The sequence below is a fragment of the Taudactylus pleione genome, unplaced genomic scaffold (assembly GCF_031769625.1).
Source record: "Taudactylus pleione unplaced genomic scaffold, aTauple2 ptg000990l, whole genome shotgun sequence".
NCBI classification, from domain to species: domain Eukaryota; kingdom Metazoa; phylum Chordata; class Amphibia; order Anura; family Myobatrachidae; genus Taudactylus; species Taudactylus pleione.
This window is the reverse complement of record NW_028285391.1, coordinates 346,322-364,614: the sequence shown is the minus strand read 5'-3', so window position 1 is coordinate 364,614 and position 18,293 is coordinate 346,322. Positions and strand designations below refer to the sequence as shown.

At 47.5% G+C, this 18,293-nt stretch overlaps 1 pseudogene; it reads right to left on the bottom strand.

Annotated features, from left to right (window-relative positions):
* Positions 1-16,915: 16,915 nt before the first annotated feature.
* Positions 16,916-17,034, bottom strand: LOC148454473 (5S ribosomal RNA; annotated as a pseudogene).
* Between the last annotated feature and the right edge of the window lie 1,259 nt (positions 17,035-18,293).

Here is an 18,293-nt window from a genome sequence, read left to right as displayed (position 1 = left end):
CAATATATCTGCCATCGACTGTACAGCACAGCCAATGCCATGTGTCTGTGATTTATGCCATTCAGACAAATCGCTGGTACCCACTGTCCAACACACAGACAATATATTGACCGTTCGATTGAACAGCCGATATATCGGTCAGTATGTACCCGGCTTAACACTGCTACAGAAGTAGTGGTGATGCTTACCACTGCCAGGTCTGGCCAGTGCGCATGCGTGACTTGAGTTCAAACATGTGCATGGCCTCAGGCAACACAGTGAGGTGGCAGTGGAGAGATCCAGTGTGATCCTTCTTTGCAACCCAGGACTTCCTTCCCATAGGAAGCAGCTAGGCTCTGGGGACCGATGTCATCTGAAGATGTTCCCGAGATCAAACTCCCAGAACTTTCAGTTTTCGGAGTTTGCTGAACACTAAGCGGCCCCATCGAGACCCTAATAGTGAATAAGCCTGTTACTAAGATCATCCGTTTTGCCTCGGTCACGGCTGATGGCTGCTTTGGTAAATCTGTGTACGTGACGCATCCCAGGATGCAGAGGCGTCACTTACCTATATGGCACCCGGTGCGGCAGGAGTAGCCGTATTGTGCGCCATAGGTGCACGCCCTAAAGTGGGCATGGCTTTGTGGAAAGGGGCGTGACCTCATCTTGTGAAGCCACGCCCCCTTATGTGTGCTGATCTTGGGGGCGTTACCGCCTCCCATTCTCAGCACACAGTGGGCTTCCCCAGCGCTCCTGCAGCTGCTGGGGCCACCCACATCTCTCCCTGCCTCTCTCCATGTCACGGTGACACCATCCCATGGGGTGACTCCAAAATAGCAGAGCAGCACACCCTAGTGACGCCAGTGCCAGGATGCTCTTTACGGTGGAACCTGCTGCTAATAAAAGACCAGAAATTTATACTGAGTGATGTTACAGCCTGTTTGTCTAACCTCCCAGGAATGTCTGGGGCCTTGGATTCCTGGAACAGTAGTTCACCCTCCCACATCCTGTCCATTTCCTAGTGATTCTGGGCCTAATTCAGAGGTGGGCGCAAATACCGTGAAAACTGCAATTCCGTGTATAGCAGTTCTGCGAAAGTATGCAGATGGCGCAGCTGCCGGACGGATTTGTACAGAGATGCCCATCCACTGTCTCTGATCCGCCGATGGTGCACTGTGATGCGCCATCGGCTGTACTATTGATCCGCTCAGAATGTCCATTTTAACCCAGCCGTAACCATTGTAGCTCTGGGCCTGATTCAGAGCCGCTCGTAAGCGGCCACTCATTCGCTCCGAGTGATGTTCGCACATCTGCGCATGCGTATGGGTCGTAATGCGCATGCGCCAACCAGTCAGTGCAGTCGGAAATCGTGTGCTCGCAAAATAGCGAATGCCTGCTAATTTGAGTGACAGGATGAGGCGTTTGTGGGTGGTAACAGGGGAAGGTGCTTGAAAACGGGGAGTGGTGATCCGAACGCAGGCGTGCCAAACGGTCAAAACGGGCGTTTTAAGGGTGTGCATAATTAACAAAGCAGCGTCATCGACCACCATCACTTGGTTATCTTTTAGCCTGAACTGCTCGCATGATTGCGGAAGGAAAATGCTACCACAAGAATAGCGAGCAGTTCATACGCCTTTCGATGTACTCGATTAATCTAATAAGTAGCAGAGATGACGTATGATGCGAGCGGCCAAGGGGCGTCTTTACAAAATAGCGAGCGCATGTTTCGTTCGCTCGCTCAGACATAGAGGCATCAACAGACCGCAAAGAGCGAGCGCTCAATTTAAATAGCCAGCGCCTTTTTCTGAACGAGCGTCCGCAAATAGCGTCCGGCTCTGAATCAGGCCCTCTGTACGCAGACAGTCACAGGCTGAGATATACCCCAAAATGTGTGTTTGTCTTGCAACCACGCCCCCTATCCCTTTAACTCCCACAAATGCTCACTGCCTGTCAATCATTCTGTGTCTATAAATTATTGTATAGGGGCTGCTACCACAGACTAATGAAGGGCTGATTGTATTATTAAAGAGAAGCTTCTGTTTTGGGTGCACTTGGTAAAATATAAGTTTTATGAGTTTATAGAAACTAGATAATGATGTTAATTATATAACAAAATACAAGTGAATAGTGACATTTTGGTTACAAATGTCAGAGTAGTGTTTATAGTCTGATTACGTCCAGTGGAGACCGCACTGGGTGACGCAATAAAAGCAGAGCTGCTCTGCTAATTGGGTGATGCCCCCTTGGAAGGTGTCACTGAGCGGCTAGCAGCGGTGATGGAGGAAGTGAGCATCATACATTAAACACACCCCTGTGGCTGGAGAGGCTGGGGGCTTCCTAGCAGTTCACGGAGAGCAGGGCAAGTCTCCAGCATGACGACAACAGCGGCAAGACACGCAGTCATGCCCTCGAATTGGGCAACTCTGGGGGGGGGGGTATCACCACCCGGTGTGATGCCTCTGATTTATGGAAAAATAAAAAAAAATGTTCAGTGTGATTTTTATTTTATTTTTATACCGGCCTTTTTGGTTAGAATTACTTGTTGTAGAAATATTTTCAGTTCTTTAATTGAATATGTACATGGAAACAGGAGGAAGTCATTGCATCCAGCCATCAGCATCCAGGCAAGCTTGAACACATTGCTCCATGTAATGGAAGGATTTAACCAACATAGGGCCGTATTCAATTAGGTGCGAAAAGTCAGTTTCTGCAGAAAAGCGTGACACATCATTTCACCTAGCGAAAAGTTTCCTCCGTATTCCATTCCGAAGAGTTTTCGCTGGTGCGGAATCTCAATGCAGTGGGACCTGTGAAAAAGTTTCACCTATGAAAAGGTGTAAAAAAAAGTGCAGAATTGGGGATTTGGGGTGCAAAGCTTGCGGGTACCCCCCTTCACCCTTGGGACAGTCCTCCAAAGGTAAACTGCGTTAAAAAAAAGTTTTAAAAAGTCTCTAGATCACCCCAAAAAAATACTTTTGTTTTGGGGTCGAAAAAGTCCAAAGTTGGGGGACAAACTTCAAAACTAGCGAAATAGACTTTGGAGGGGGGGGTCTGCAAGTATGGGGGAAGTCGTTTTTTTTATTATTATTGCAGGTGCTTGCTGAAGGTGCTTTTTTTACGTTTTTTAAAACCATACTTTTGCAAATTTTAACCATGCTCGCACCCATTTTCATGTACCCCAAATTTGCTGGGACTAGTTATTTTCTCCAAAAAACCCCCCTGCTAAATGCTATTTTTCACCACTTGTGCAAAGATGCTAATGAGCATTTAAGTACCCCAAATAGCTTCAGCATGGCTATTCGGGGTCATCTACTATGATCCCCAATGTTAGTGCATCTTTTGGGGGGTGTCTCCCCCCCTCACTCTAACCTGTCAGCAGCTGCACTAGGACCAATGAGACTGTAGCCGCTGCGCTGTAGCAGTCTCCTCTCCTCTGTGGCGGTGGATCATACTTGCCGACAAACAGCTCCAGCCTTCCGGGAGGGAGCTGATTGTTGGCTAACAGCGGGGGGCGGGGACGGGCATTGAGGGCACATTGGGGGCGGAGCCGTGTGATCGCGTCATCGCGTCACTACTAAACATGGCGCCTCCAAATGCAGCCACCCTGCAGGGAGTAATAAATGTAACATATAAAGGTAATCTGTAGAAACAGCGCCGACATAGTAGCACGTCGCAGGGTGCATAGAATAGTTTCCCAATGCTCATCCAGAAGGTGACCTAAATCTTCTCACCTGGAATGAAGCTGGAGAGGCCATCAGTCATAGTCATAACATGGCAATAGCAAATGGAGGTGAGCTGCCTGGACCCCAGGGCTGTAGCCTGTTGTATTAATGATGTGATTAAATAAAGTTGGTTGTCAGCCTGGGACCCTTCTAAGCAACATTCTCCTAATAAAATGTGGTACTTAGCATCTATGTATGTATATATGAATAATGGTGCCTACACACTGTCACATGTGTCACATGAACGACTGAACGATTTTTACAACGATTTTAACGATTTCATGAACGATATCGCCCAAATCTTACTGCAAACATAGACGATGTCAGATATCATTATCTGACAAATGGGAACGCGCATCGGTCATTGTTGCCAGCACACGTCAGATTTTCTTTCAGATATGAAATGATTGAACGATTTTCTAAATTGTTATCGTTCAAATCTGAAAGAAAATGTGAGGGTGTATATGCACCATAATACATCCCACAGATATACCCTGGTGTGATTGGTGCACTTAGAATAGCCCCTCCCATCACGCAGGCCCATGCCAGGGCTTTCCTGACTGGTTACTGCAGTCACAAACATGAACTCATCCATTTCAGCTGTTTAATGTGCTGCAGTGATTTCTGTCTTCCATCCAGCAGAGTCCCGGAGGTCCCAGATGCAGCCTGTGGTCACCTTATATAGGTCTGCTCACTTGCTGCCCTTATGGTTTTTGACAACTATTATAATATTTTAGTATATATATTTTTTTCTAAACAAAGTTCTACTTGACAATTGGACAACACTTTCCATAGCTGCTCTGCAGATCCTAATGGGGAAGGGAGAGAATGTAGTGCTGACTTTTATGGCCAATATGACGTTTAATTGAAAGTATCACAATACGTCTGAGGAAGGTCAGTGCCATAAACAGGGCTCAATCCTTAATTGAGGTGATCACTGATACACTAACATTAAAAAACAACGTAAAGTGTTACTTCTTTATATAGAGGTGCTATTGATTTCAGTTTGTTTATATCATGTTTGGGTTTTATATAAGCATGATGCTGAATGTGATTTGATTTACATATATAATGCTCCCCAAAGGATAGTAAATGATACACTGATATATTACATACCTGTATTGATAATGTATTTTATACTGGAATTCATTTTTGCATTAATTTTTTTTTTTTTAAACCGTAACCAGTGAAATTGGGGTCATACAAAGCCCTATATACAGTAGCCAAAAATGTATAGGGAAACCCCGCCATAAATAATAATAATAATCTGATGTGAATGTAATAGTTGTAATTTAGGAGTGACATCACATTTCCCTTAGGTCAGTCATACAAAAGACACCAGGGGCCTGAAACCAGAAATAACCAGTCTTGGCCTGCCTGTTGGAGTCTGTGAGGTCATGCTGTGATGTCATAATGGTAAGTGCCTGTATCAGGGCTTTGCTGTTGCTGCCTCTCTCATACACTACCAGGGCACTGACACTGCACCACACACCAGCAGGGGATACTCCATAAGGTTAGTGACTGGACAGAGATAAGGGCAGCTTAGTTCTATGCGTCGGCAGACAGCGTGACTACTGTAATATGACTGGTGACCGCGGGGACAGGGCAGTATTGGATAAATACAGAACCTCACACCTAGTGGGACAGTGTCATTACAGCCCAAAGTGGCTGCATCCTGGGTGGACACTGTCTGGATGGGACTATACTGTTCCTAATTACATCCTTTACACAGTGCTCCAGGTGGGTGTTGGATGGGACTATACTGTTCCTAATTAATTGCTTTACACAGTGCTCCAGGTGGGTGTTGGATGGGACTATACTGTTCCTAATTAATTCCTTTACAGCCCTAAGCCTGGTATGCCAGTATTGCGGCCTGTTCCATTGTTATTAATGTGCAGAGGTGTGAGAGAATTACAGCATATTGTGCTTTAGTTATTTGTATTTATCCAATACTGTCATTAGTAAATGTTACATCTAGATCATAGTTTGGGCTCCATGTAAGAGTGATAATAAATGCCAGTGGCATATTTTGTTTTGTGTCACTGTGATACATAGGAATATGCTGCTAGTATTTACCATCACTTACCTGTCCAGCGAGGCCCAGCGGTGTCCTCCTCCTCCGCTGCATCCTCTGCTGTGTTGCTGGCAGCCTAACGCTGCCGGCGATGGGTCACTGACTAATGTACATACGTGATGACCGTCTGTGTATGCGCATAGAGCTCAAACCCTATGGGGACATCAGAAACAGCGTTAGAGCTGTTTGCTGAATATAACATTGCAGTCATCACCCCTATTAGCACCAGAAATGAGGACTAAAGGGATCATGACTCTTTCTTACATGGAGCTCTATGTGTCTCTGACTTGTCTCTCCCCCTCCCATGCCCACTTCTCCTGTCTGTCACTCTCTTTTCTATCTCTCACCGTGGACATGCGATCGCCATCGACGTGCAGATGCGTTTATCACCGGCCGGGTAATAGGTAAAAGTAGCAGACTGAGGTGACAGAAGGGATCACAGGTTATGCACGGTTAGTGGTGGGTGGGTGATTTGGGCAAACTCTGCATAGCCTCTTAATGCCTAGAGGGACGGGCAGTCCTTCAGCCATGGGTCCCCAGAGGTTTCCTCCACAGGGGGTTTTTCCTCTCCTGAGTGCTGAAGGATGATTCTTTGTGAGTCATGAGGTTTCCGCCATCTTGTTCCTCTTATAGGACAAGAGTGTAAGAATTCTGGATCAATCTTGGTCCAGAATGCTCTATTTTTGAATGCAGAGTAAATAAAACAAAAGTTTATATATTACTTGAAATAAAAGCTTAAATATTTTTTAAAAATATATATTCCTGCTTGGTTGTCTTTATTTTTATGAATAAAATGCTCTCAAAAGTAGAAGAGGCTGAAGTGAGGCCTGGTGAGGTAAATGAGAGCAGAGTTGGTAATGGAGGCAATATGGTGGTGGGGAGGCTGAGAGGATGAAGGCTCAGCTTAGATAAAGTACAGGTAGAGGTGTGAGATCTGCAGGCTTAGAGCCTAAACACTGAGGTGACCATGCAAATGAGAGGGCTTTATGGAGGAGACATGATGAGATTGGATCGATGCCTCTGAGTAATAAGTGATCAAGAATTGTATGTAAGAGATTAATGCAAGTCAAGAGAGGACACATAATTGGGGAAAATACTAGGAGAGATCCTTGCTAAATCACCAGAACCATGCATTGTTTATTCTACACAAGAGAGCACCAGACGAGGCAGCCATCTTGGGTGCACTTCATACTTTATAGCTTACAATGTGCATTAGCAATACGTGAAAATAAGACATACAAGGGTAAAATGAAAAGCGACTAACAGGATACTCACTGCATAAATAGTTCTGCAGCTTACAGAGTGAGGAATATGGTCTCACTCTATAAATGCTTTCATCCATTATTTTCCTTTACAAAATGTTTGAAGTGAACTGAGGGGAAACTATCCAGAGGGGCCAGTCACATGCAATAATGTACAGAAAGTATCTGACTGACAAAATAAGCAAACAACAAATACAAAAAAAAGTGATATTAATCATGGGATACTGTATTTAGAAGATGTTAGACTCATTCATACTCATTGTTTTGGTGCAATATAAACCAATGCAAGCATATGAGACCATCTAAACATATATTTATAAAATTCTAATATCATACAGGTTTTATCTGTCACTTGAAAACCAATTTCAATAAAAACACAATAAAAGTTTGATGCCATATTAGCATAAGAAATACATTGGTTTATTGCTTCTAACCCCTAACAACCTTGTATAGCTTACTTAACTTAAACTAATAAATAACGACACAGACAACAAGAGCTTGGCTAAAAAAGGTCACAGCTTTTATTTATAATGAATTAACCTAACCAGGGTGGCAAAGAGACGCTGCAGACTCAGTTCTAGCTTTTTCTTTGCTCAAATACTCGGGGAATGACTGACACGTCCCCCCTCTAGACGCACTAACGCTGCGAGGGTCCCACTTCCCTCCTGGGCCAATCCGAGGCGCTTCCGTACCAAAAAGCGCCCGGGTCCCCCCGTGCGGAGCCGGACAAATTCGCCAGGGTCATCGAGGGCAAGTGCCCCCACAACGTATCTTACGCCACATAAAGCCACTGAGCTGCAGCGTACTCCCGCCAAAGCCAGACTCCAAAGGAAACTGGCCCGCCACCCAACACGACCTAGCCCAAAACAAGAATTCCTAAATAAGGAAACTGAATCCAAGTCATCAAGATGCCCTCAATCAGGATTGAAAAATACCGAGTTAAATCTCCAACTAAAAGCTATGACTCACAACCAAGCCACCCAGTGACTCCGCATGACAGTCTTCTGACACATTCACCTTCTTCTTCGTCCTGTCTAACGCACCATGCTTATACACCACTCTCCAAGTCAAACTATGCACCATACAGATCATACATCCTCCCATTTGGCTTGAAGCCCACAAAATCTCTCACTACGAACGATCACCTCGCACCTTTCTGCTGACGCACATCGTTGCTCCTGACAGGCAACCCTCCTAGTCAGGCACATCCTATTTAGTCACTGAGGACACAAGAAACCCAAGCAGGAAACTCAACACCAAAACCGCGCACATCATTCACAACCCAAATTGTCAACTGCTGCAATCCCAGTGAGCCACAAAGACCCGTACCATGAGTATCGCACCAAACCCAAACCATCCCGGCACAACTTTAAAAAACACATAGCAACTAAATAGCAGGGATGCATAAGAGGGGAAACAAGTAACCCGAGTGAAGGGGAAAAACTAAAAAACCTACCCGTGAACCAAATTGGGCCGGATCAAGGCTTCCGGGAGGAAAAATTAAAAAATCCCTTCACCACCCCCCAATTGTTGAATGCTAGTCGTTCAACGATTGGTTGGTAAACAACGTTTCAGGTTGTCGCCAGGTGCGCAACTAGTTCTATTCGCAACTGAATACTTATCTCATAGGAAGCCATTTGTACGCCCTAAACTCTGCAGGAAAATGCCCCCGCAATCGCTGCGCCGATTCGAAGAAAATGAGTACTAGAAACTGAAGCATAGAAACTGCCCCAATAAAAACTTAGGCCAAAAACCGCAGAAAACTAACATGTAGTACGTAGGATAAGAGTGGCTTGTAAACCACCCTCGTGCTCTAGGTGAACTGTAGAATGCAGGGTAAGATTGGCATGTAAACTTTCCTTGTGTTCACTAGCAGGGCACCGCATCTGTAATGCACCGCAAGGTGTACCGGGCAAATAAACCTCTGGATGTTGAGAAACGGAAACTATCCACCCCCACCTTTATGGTCTGAACTGCCCAATGAAAACTTGCAAAGCACCACTAATCCCTGAAAAACAATATCTTTACACAAAATCCCTGAAGAAACTAAAAACTCCAAAATTGCAGCTGGAAAGTTCAAATGTAAAAACGAGGCCTACCACCCGTCAGAAGCCACCTGCCCCTAACCACAAGCAACGCATCAAAAATGCACATCAAAAAGCTGCCGGGAGACGACGCGAACGGGGAAACCATTCACCCAACATGTAATAACTGACTGGGTATGTACATGAATACATTTAAGCTTACAATAGATGAGATCCCCGCTGGCGCCGCCACCGCAGAGACTTTGAAGCCGCTCCACTATGAATGGCTCCAAACAAAGAAGTAAAGCAAATATTGAAAAAACGTAGATGGCTGAGCCCATAAACTCACCAAAATTGCCAGTTAGACGAATACCTCCTAGGTATCATTGGGACGAGAGACCGAAGTGCAATTTGTATGTAGAAATATAATATTCTGAACCTAAACGCACAAAATTAAATGACAAAACAAATGCAAAAGGAACGAGTTTCGGTTGTAGATGGCATGAGCTGCACCCAATTCCGTAGATTAGAAAATAATTAATCCTCAGCGCACTGACCAGCCTTATATGGCCATGAAAATTGGGAACGGCTCCAACAGCAACAATTACTCGAAAAAACCTGTATCGTAATAAACCACGCTGAAAAATTTCCCTCCAATTGAAAGCCCAAAACACCTGGCCCGCCAGCCGCATTGGTAAACAAATTGCAGCAACAACTGCCGCTGAAGTACAAATTAGTTCACCGTTAAATTGAACAAGAAACCATGCCTAACAACGAAATGCTCGCTCAAACTGTGTAAACCTATAAATCAGCCGCATTTTAACAAACAACTTACCAACCCCGTACATCATTCTTTTTTTTTTTTTATATGTTTCCACTGAGGCTCAAAACCTTAAATGCCTACTGTGATATGTGGTACATTTCCCACTACGCTACAAAATCTACCAAACAACCATAACCTGCTATCGTGACTATCTCCTTCTCCAACCTACCAACTGGACACAAAAACCTATCAACATATCACGCGCAACTGGAACACCCAAAACACGGAAAAAAGGTGACTGTGCCAAAAGAGGAGGTCCAAACAGACGTCACTCCTTCCCGCCCCCATGAAGAGAAATCCGTACGGACGATGTGCTACACCGGCCTGGTCAGTGCCGGCCTGAACATGCGAAAGTAAGAAAAATGGCTCTCGATATAGGTGCCGGAAACCGCACCGCCTGAAGGCAACATTATTTTGCTAATTCACCTGAACACCACTAAAACCCCACGCATTGAAACAGAATACATGTAGGAACACAAACAGAGGGAGATATCAGGCCAAGGTGGAAACCGAACCCATAACCTCTTCGCTGGGAGGGAGGAACGCTAACCACCACACCACCTGCGCTGCATAGAGAAAAACAGCCAAACAAAAAGGCACCTGAGCCCGACTAGCTCCCTTAGAGCTAACCCCAGAGATGGGAGATAAAACCACCTATACACATAGGCTATCCTTGGACAGGAGCTACCCCCGCAAGTGCGGCATGAGGGCAAACGACAGCCCAACCTACAACGCATCGGGGACCATAACTGGCGAAACATATACCTTAATAAACCAGGATTACCCCTGTTTCGAAGAGGTAATGCGGAGGCAGCCCCGTGACCAAGGAGGGTCGACGCTACTCCGTGACCTATAAACAAATTGAAACACCCTTTGTACCCAAAAGGCATAGCCACCCTACCGCCATGGTTCCGCCCACATTGGGCATCGAAATCGCCCCATGCCAAATTCCTGGACTAGACAAACATGTTACTACAACACAAATGTATAATAAATCCACCTGTGATCCGCACTCTGTTCGACAAATAGCCCATGGCACAGATGAGAATGTAACTCCCCCCCAACCCAATTTATTATATTCACAAAAATTGCGACACTCGCCTAAGTCGCCTGATTCCACACTATGACATCCCAAAATTGCACAAGAAAAATCAGCAAATTTACTTCTGCGGATCCTTATTCGCTGAAACGCAAAAAGCACAGCAAAAGCTGAATTCACACAATGAACAGTACCCTTGTTTCCTAACCCCCATAACTGCGTCATAAGCCTCCCTGTAATTACCGCCTAACCCCCTGCCTAACCTCTGCGCAACACTCCTGTCAATCTAACGCGAGCGCGCCAGGCAAACGTTAGATGTAAAACAAAAACTGGAGTCATAACAAAATTTGTGACACAATCATACTCGCCAGCACCAGGTGGACCCAGAACCTCCTCTACCATGCTTCTGCAAGGCGCCATCTTTGATGTTTTAACGCGGCGGAGCCACCAGCTCGATCACCATAACCGTCTCCAAACGCACCGGATCACTAGAGTCTACTCCCAACACTCTTCCGTAATCCCGGGCCATCTCGACGCGCACTGTAACAGCAGCCGTACAAACTACTGCATTGACTTGAGTGACCACATCTGAGTCCGGCAGACCTGTAACTAAAGGAGAAAGGTGAGCAGAAGAAAAGGGTGCAGGCACAGGGGGGGGGGGGGGAACATTAGGTGCAGGAGCAGGGGTTGCAAGCAGAGGGGGTACAGGGGACCAATCGGGGAGGAAGAATGCTGAAACGAAATAGGAAGATGGGGTGCGAAAATGCCGGGCGGCAGACCCGAAATAAGGGGCAGTATGCCAATGGGGTAAACAAATAAGGCAGGGATAAAGGTGGAAGGAAGGTTAGCCAAAAGAATGGGGGGGAGCGATGCAACAGAAGAAAAATATGGGGGGGGGCAGAAACAAAAACACATAAACCTAGTATGGGGGGGAACGGGGGGGGCTGGTGGAAGAGAAAAAGGGGTGAGAGGCAGTGAGGATGACATAAAAAAGACAGGGAGCAGGAGATGGGGGGAGAAAAACTGGGGCGGTGGCTAGGGTGGGCGGCAGGTGTGTAGATGAGCTGACAGCGCAGCTGGGGAAACAGCCTGGGATTACACGCTGGGGCTGGGTCCCCCTACAAATGTGGGACCCAAAACGGCCGCCATTGAAAATGGCCGCTGGGCATGTAGTTAAAGCAGGGCCGCTGGTGAACTGGGGGAGAAAGAAAGGCCCGCCAAGTGCAGGGGACCCGGACAGCGAGGGAGCCGCCGAGTGGGCGGGGCGTAGAGGAGAAAGAATAGCAGCGGAGGCCTGAGGGGGACGCAGCGGCGGGAGCTCACGCCCGCCGGAGAGGTATGTGACAGGGAGTCTGGAGGGCAGGGCGGAGGAGCGCACTGGGCGATGGAGGAGGGGGAGGGGACCGCTGTACTGGCCGCCGGGATAATGCTGAATAGCGCCGACAAAATGGCCGCCGGGAGAGAAAATGTCCGCCGAGCCCGCCGCGCGGGCAGGGCCCGGGCCGGCGGCAGACAGAGGGCAAGTGAGGGATCTGAGAGATGCGCAATGGCGCTAACCTCCGGGGGGGGGTAACAAATGCAGAGTCAGGGGGAGATGCGGAAGCGGGCGCTCCCACTGGCACAAATGCAGGGTGTCAGCGAGTGAGCTGCTGGGGCTTGCGCAGGCAGGCGCCAGGGAAAACCTGGGCAGGAGAGGGGGGGGGACGTGAAAGAAGAGAAGCAGGTGGGGAACTAAGACAAGGAGGTGTAGATGGGTGGGATGGGACAGCCGGCGTGGACACTGTATAGCTGGCTTAAAGATAGCACAAGTGAGAAAGCAGGGACACGGAGACCAAAGAAAGGCATATAAAACTGTTAATACAAAGAAAGAAAGAATGTATAAAAAGGGCAAAGATCCAGGAACCAAGAGGCTGTCCATGCTCACACAGCCCAATATATACTGATCATCTGACCACTCCTTCAAGCCATATCATTGGCTCACCCAACCAGCTGACCAGACAGCCTTATAATCTGCCCAGCAACAAGGCTGTCATCAACAGCCATACAGCAAAAAACATAGTATTCTTAGTTATACTCACGCTTATTCCGCCTTCGTATACTATAAGCACTGTCGCTCCAATGTATATAAAGGATGCTGTGAACAAAAATAAATTATATATATATGGCTTGTCCGTTAAAGGGTGCTGTAACCCCCAAAGTACACTCCAAACAAAATAAAAAAATATTTTCTGTGTTTGTGAATTGTGTGCACTGTGGCTGCACGTGCATCAACAAAGGAGCAGCGCCAAGCGTGCGCCTGTGTCCCATAAGTCTATTAAAGGGTGGTGTAACCCCCAAAGTGCTCCAAAAAATAAAAAACAATTTGTGTTTGTGACTTGTGTGCGATGTAGCCGCACGTGCATCAACACAGTAGCAGCGCCAAGCGTGCGCCTGTGTCATAAGTCAAGGGCCGGTTTGGACATCTGGTCCGGACTGAAGGATGTGCCAACAATTTCTGACAAGTCTACTGTCACTGCATATGATACTGTCCTTAAAGCAGCAGCGACAAGCGTGCGTCTGTCTGTTAAAGGGTGGTGTTACCCCTAAAGTGCGCTCCAACAAAATAAAAATGGGATTTTGGTACCTACCGGTAAATCCTTTTCTCTGATTCCACAGGGGACACTGGAGGTGCTTACGCTGGGGTATAGAGGCGTGGATAACTGGAGCCGGCACTTTAAATAATTTAGAAGTGTGAAGCTCCTCCCCCTCTATGCCCCATCAGCCCTCAGTTTAGAAAATGAAGACCGAGAGGAGATGGAGAACAAGCGGAGTGAAAGGGAGAGAAGAACACACAATATATCATACAACATGCAGAACAAGCAGCACAGGCAGGCTAAGAGCGCTGAGGTGGGCGTCCAGTGTCCCCTGTGGAATCAGAGAAAAGGATTTACCGGTAGGTACCAAAATCCCATTTTCTCTTTCATCCACTAGGGGACACTGGAGGTGCTTACGCTGGGGACGTCCCAAAGTTTTCCCCATGGGCGGGAGCGCTCTGCGGCACCTGCAGTACTAGACGGCCAAAACGGGATGCCGAAGTAGCAAACGTATCAAAGTTATAAAACTTGACAAACCTGTGAAATGAAGACCACGTGGCCGCACGGCACGATTGTGACGTGGAGGCTCCTCTACCGGCCGTCCATGACGCACCCACAGAACGTGTGGAATGAGCCTAATGGACGAAGGAGGCCGACAGTCGACACTAACATAAGCCTGAAGAATAGTCAGCCTAATTCAACGTGCCAAAGTGTGGTTAGACGATGGCTAATCCCTCCGAACAGCATCATAGAGGACAAAAAGTGACTCAGACTTACGGATGGATGCTGTCCTGGCAACATAGATGCGGAGAGCCCTAACCACATCTAAGGTAGAAGAGACACCAGAGTCCTCCACCAACAACGGTACCACAGTAGGCTGATTGATATGCAAAGCCAACACAACCCTGGCAAGAAAAGCGGCTGCCGTCCGGCTTATAAGACAGAGCACCCAATTCTGGAACTCTACGAGCAGAAGCGAGAGCCAGGAACATAACAGTCTTCCAAGACAGGTACTTAAGATCAACCTCCTCCAAAGGTTCAAACATGGGTGACTGAAGAAACAGAAGCACGAAGTTTAGATCCCAGGAAGCTATTGGCGGTACCAAAGTGGGCTGCACGCGCCAGACCCATTGAAGAGACGTCTGCACCTCAGGAATGAGGGCCAATTTTCAATTTCCCTTGAAAGAAAATGGAAGAGGCAGAGACCTGCACCCTTAAGGGTCCCAGACGAAGGCCAGAATCGAGACCTGTCTGAAGGAAAAGCAGAAACCGGGTGAGATATGAGCACGCCAGATGCGATAATGCGCAGCCAAAACTGGCGAAAGAGCCACCCCGGTAAACGCAGTTGCGCTAGGTTGGGGTGAATGAAAGGGGTCTGCTGTAGAAGATCCGGGCGCAGAGGAAGGGACCACAAATCGTTTGACAATAGGGATCAAAGGTTCGAGAACCAACTTCTCCAATTCCAGTTCGGAGCCACGAGAATTACAGAGGCTGTCGCTTGTCTTATCCTTTTTTAGAAGACAAGGAAGAAGCGGAATCGGAGGAAAAAAGGTAAACGAAGTCGTAGATCCACTGACTTGCCAGAGCGTCTACTGCTTCTGCCTGCGGATCCCGAGTTCTTGAAACGTATACTGGTAGCTGACAATTCAGTCGTGACACCATGAGGTCCACCTGAGGACATCCCCATCAAAGTATCAGCACATTGAACACGTCTGGATGAAGCTTCTATTCCCCAAAATGGATATCCTGTCAACTTAGGTAATCTGCTTCCCAGTTGTCCACATCCGAGATGAATACCGCCGATAGGATTACTGAATGGTTCTCGGCCCACCAGAGGATCAGAGTTACTTCTCGCCTAGCCATGCGACTCAGAGTTTCTCCCTGGTGGTTGATGTAAGCGACGGCCGTCGCGTTGTCGGCCTGAACTCTTACCGGATGAACCTTTAGAAACTCGGTTGCCTCCATCAGAGCATTGTAAAGCGCTCTGAGTTCCAATGCATTTATGGCCATCTCTGTTCTAGAGGGGACCCTCTAAAATTCGTAATCGAGGACTACAGCTCCCCATCCTCAGAGGCTGGCATCCGTTGGTACAATGATCCAGTCCCACACTCCGAATCTCCGGCCCGCTAAAAGATTTGTGGATACGTCCACCAGAGAAGGGCCATTTTGGTAATCGGGCTCAGACGGATCAGTTGATGTAGAAGCAGATGAGACCCTGCCCCTGTGCCAACAGGTTCAGTTGAAAAACCTTGGAGTGAAATCAGCCGAACTGTAGTGCCTCAAAAGCAGCTACCCTCTTTCCTAAGAGACAAAGAAGCATTAACACTTTCTTTGGACTAGCTGAACTAACAACCGGATATCCCTGGCCTTGGCTGTTGGAAGAAAAATCCTCTGTGATTCCCTATCCACTATCATGCCCAGAAATAGAAGCTTCTGGGACGGATTGAGATTTGACTTCTTGAAGTTGATTATCCAACTGTGTTGGAGTAGAGTGTGATAGGTCAGTAAGGCATGATCTGATAGAAGAGACACCGATGGAGCCTTGAGCAACAGATCATCCAAATAAGGGTTTATGTTCACTCCTGAAGACCAAAGGAGAGCGATCATGACTGACATGATTTTGGTGAATATGCGGGGAGCCGAGGATAACCCGAACGGCAATGCCGGAAACTGGTAATGATCTTTCAATATGGCAAAACGCAGAAAAGCTTGGTGTGGTTCCCAATGGGAACATGGAGATAAGCCTCCTCGATATCCAGGGATAATAACCAGCCCCCTGGTTCCCAGCTCGCAATGACGGACTGCAGATGTTCCAGTTTGAAATGATACATCTTCAGAGACAGATTTTAAGGACCTGAGGTTTAAGATGGGTCTGACCACATTCGGTTTGGGCACTACAAACAGGTTTGAGTAAAAGCCCATACCTCGCTGATGCTCCTGAACCGGAACTAGCACAGATGAAACTACTAGAGACCTGATAGCCTCCTGTAGAACTTGAAATTCTAGCAAGCGTGCTCCCACCGCAGGAAACCCCAGGTGGGACGGAAGACCGTCAAGCCACCTGTTTCTCAGCTGGTTTAGGCTTTGGTCTACGTGCAACAGTGTGTGGACGACCTCTACCTCTGCAGCCTCTCGGTTGCGTGGAAGCACCTCTGGCTCTACCACAAAAGGAATGAGGCGCTCAAAAGGAATGAAACGAAGGTCCAATATAAGGTCTTCTGGAAGCCAGAGCAGTAGACAGGAGGAAAGAGGACTTACCCCTCCCTTGTCCAATTCCGGGCCAAAAAGCATATCACCCGTGAATGGTAAATCCTCAACCGCACGCTTGGTCTCTGCGTCTGCCTGCCAAGCGTGCAACCACAGAGCTCTGCGTTCAGAAATAGCAGATGCAGGTATGCAGGCACTAATCTGACTGATATAGCCTACCGCACCTGGTATTCCCAGGCGGTCTCCCATCCAAGTACTAACCAGGCCGGACCCTGCTTAGCTTCCGAGATCAGACAAGATCGGGCGTGTTCAGGGTGGTGTGACCGTAGGCTCCTTAGAACTTCTCCTAAGTAAACTGCAGACTCACAGATGTGTTCTGCTAGTAGACATAATTCTGCTCTGGAAGTACCCGAGTGTAATCAACTGGTCAACCCAGCAAACCACAGCCTTGTTAACCCAGGCAGTAATAAGGGTAGGTCAAAGCTGAGCTCCTGCTGCGGTATATGTAGATTATAGTGTTGTCTCAAACTTATGATCCGAAGGGTCCTTTAAAACAGTAGCTCCCGGCACCGGAACTGCTGTTTTCTTAGAGAGACTGACATCAGACGCATCTACAGGAGGAGGGGAGTCCTAGTTCTCCATCATGGATGATGGAAAAGGGTAGCTAGGGGCAAACCTGCGTGGATTTGGAACCACTTATCCGGCTGTATCCAGGCCACTGATAACTGCAAGATTAGAGATTCCACCCCTCGGGAGGTGGACTCTAACTCCTGAGGGTTTTCTTGTAAAACTTCCTCCAAATCACCCTTTACGGTAACCTCTGGAGCGAGGAATTGTGCGTCCGACTCTTCTGACTGGAGAACAGTCATTAGAGTACGCTGGCCTTTTTTTTTTTTTTGGTAGGAAGTGGAGGGTGCAAGCACCGTTTTACTCTGAACCAGGGTGTCTCCTGCCCATGGCGGAGCAGAAGAGCTAGTAATCGCCAACTGTGAACCTGTTGTTATTACAAGCATCACAACATGGACCCAGTGGCATGTGGCTTAGTCTGTTTGTTGTTACACTTGGAACAGACAAACAGCTTTAGAGAAGCCTTGGTTCTGTTGGACCTGGTACACACAGTCAGCCAGAGAAAACACAGCATACAACAGAAAAGACACAGACAAGATAAACAAGAAGGCTGTGGGACACAGAGGAGGAGAAACCCCCCTCCCACAGATCAGATTCCCCTGCACTTACACCCCAGTTACTTACAGCCTCTCTACCAGGATGTAATCAGGAGATGCACTTGTGCAGCACATGGCAGCAGAGGAATCCATCCTTCTGTGTCTCTTATACTGCAATCTCCTATATAGAGATGCAGTATGTGCTGCTGTGTAATGAAGAACGGCAGCCCTGCTGTTATACAGCCGCTTGCAGTATAGGGGAGAGAGACCCGCGCTGCCTTTAAGCTCCGCCCCCCTTCTTTATGCCCTGAAGGGCTTTACAAGATGGCTTCTGTGGCCATTAACCTCCCCCCCGCGCGCCTCACACCGCGTGTACAGCGGGGATAGTTATAGCAGGTGGCCGCTCTTGTAGCGCACTTTACCTGCT